Genomic DNA, 2,508 nt, shown 5'->3' on the forward strand with positions numbered 1-2,508 from the left:
AACCCGGATTGTACTAAGTGGGGTGTTTGGTTGTATGTTGAAATCTCAGCTTACTACTTTTCCTAACATAAGATTCTTACTATATTAGATTATTACAGAAATTGGATCACTAAATGAATACATTTCCTGCCTACTGACATTTACTTGACAGCAGCTAATGAAATATATTCATATGTAATAATCTAATATAGTAAAATTCCAAAATGTTTCATAAAACTGGCAAGCTTGAGCATGTGGGGCTTCTCCTGCTCTTCGGCTTACTTACTTACTTACTTACTTACTTACTTACTAACTAACTAACTATAATATCATATTTTTTTGCCTTATTATAATGCCATAAAAACATAGTGTAAATAATGCATACTGCTTGATTGTGAGACAGTATGATAAATATACACATTCTTAATAATCAGACTCCTCATGGTCAGTTTCTATGTTTGCTTGGTTTTGTCCCCTCTAATCCCCATCGCTTTTATTCAGCATTTGAATGTAGCTATTGTGCACTCAGTCCATGTTTTATTTCATTTAACACAGTACTGCCGTCTAAAGAAACATCAAAACTCGGGAGTTTTCCAACACTAACAGGAAACAAAACTGACCGGGTTTCTGCTTATTTCTTCACTTCATTACAGCTGTTAAAAACACGCAGGAGTCCAAACAGAAATAAATACACAAACTCAATCGCAGCTTCAGCCCCTGTTCGATAATAACATTGCTCAATTCTAACAAGCATGTTCAAACAATTAAATACCCACGCGTCATCTCTACCTGGGGAATGACGGACATCCTCTGACGCAGGTCGTGGAGGCCGATCTCTGACGTCAGGACGCCGTCTATGCGGATCTCTCCCTGCGGCTCCCGTCCTCACCGTGTTCTCCACACGCTCCACTGGACGTTTCCTATCGGCGTCACGAGGCCTCAAGTCCTCTCTCTCTCACACACACACACACACACACACACACACACACTATTTAAAACATTGATGTTTTAGTAAGTAAACAAACAAACAAACAAACAAACAAACAAACAATGTAGTGCCCTTAAACTTCCACCGGATGTCTGAAAAAACACAGAGAGGCTCCAAAAATAAAACAACCAATAACTACACAAACACTGATTTTTAACAAAAAAAAACAACAACAACAACAACAACAACAACAACAACAACAACAACATAATATACTGTCTCGTCATCACTTTTGGTAAATAAGCACTATTGTGAATTGTGCCTCCTTAGATATACTTTTTACAGTCTGTGAAAATGTGAAAATGTTTGCTACAGGTGTTCAATGTCAAGTCCAGTAAGATACTTTAATAGATGCTGACAAAGTAAATCGTTTTGATTTTATTCATTTTTATCCGTGTTTTGAGCAGAGATGCTCATCGTGACATCTTCCTTTATGTAGTCAATTTATTTTGAGCATTACAATAAAAGCTGTCTGTCAGCAACATTATCTTTAGTCAAAGACTGAACTGTGCAGTTTTCTACACTACACTGTTGTCAAGCTCCACATTATATGCAATAAGTGACATGTTTGATATGTAGCCAAGCTTACTTCTTACCCACCTTAGCTCCACTGTCTGTGAGTGAATTTTTGAATTTAATAAGCTTTATATTCTGGTCAACGTTTCCATTTTTCTCTATATTTTGGACAGGTGCCCCTGCGGAAACTGTGCAACCGTGCCCGCAGAAGCTGAGAACATCCGATACCACAGGTAGCATTCTCACTAGACACACTAATCAGTCATTTCTTTTCATTACATTACATTACATTTATAATAAACCGTAGCATTTACCATTTGTAATTCACCGTAGGTTACCAGACGGCTTTGGGAGATCGAGGAAGAATTACCACGTATGGTCGGGCCGCGCTGACTGCGGTACTTTACGGTTGAGAGGAATACACCGGTACGTTTTGCTTCTTTGTAAAAACATATAGTTTCAATCTAAATAAAATGGACTAACGTACCCTCAAATAAATTAGTGACGAGCCAATCTCAATGCTACAGTCTTCAAATCACTGTTACGGCCCCGAGTCCTGATTTTAACTCAACTCAGAGCGGAAGTTGAAGACTCAGACTTCTTTGTTCCTTTTTTTATTGATAATAATTTGGTGTAAGATATTGATATCTATATTTATATTACAACATTCTTCAATTTCATAGAAAGGCAGGTGGTTGGTGCTAAGATGACTCAGACTGACTCATAAAGAACACGCAGCTAATGTTTTTTAATTATCAACACTGTGTCAATTGTTTTTATTAATCTCATTTGTCTATAAAATGTTGGGATATTGTGAAAAATGCCCGTCACAGTCTCCAAAGAGTCCAAGTTGCATCTTTAGATTTCATGTTTTCAAAAGTGGTTAACTTTCTATCAATTAAATATGATTAAGCACTAAGAGTCTCGATACTCACTATGATGCCGAACTGCCGCAGAGCCAGTCGGATCACCTCATTGGTCGAGTCTGAGTTGCTGACAGGAAGCGTCTTGGTCTAATGGGAGGA

Source organism: Seriola lalandi, unplaced genomic scaffold, assembly GCF_002814215.2.
Source record: "Seriola lalandi dorsalis isolate HSWRI2012SDOR001 ecotype SW California unplaced genomic scaffold, Sedor1 jcf7180002054630, whole genome shotgun sequence".
Lineage (NCBI taxonomy): Eukaryota > Metazoa > Chordata > Actinopteri > Carangiformes > Carangidae > Seriola > Seriola lalandi.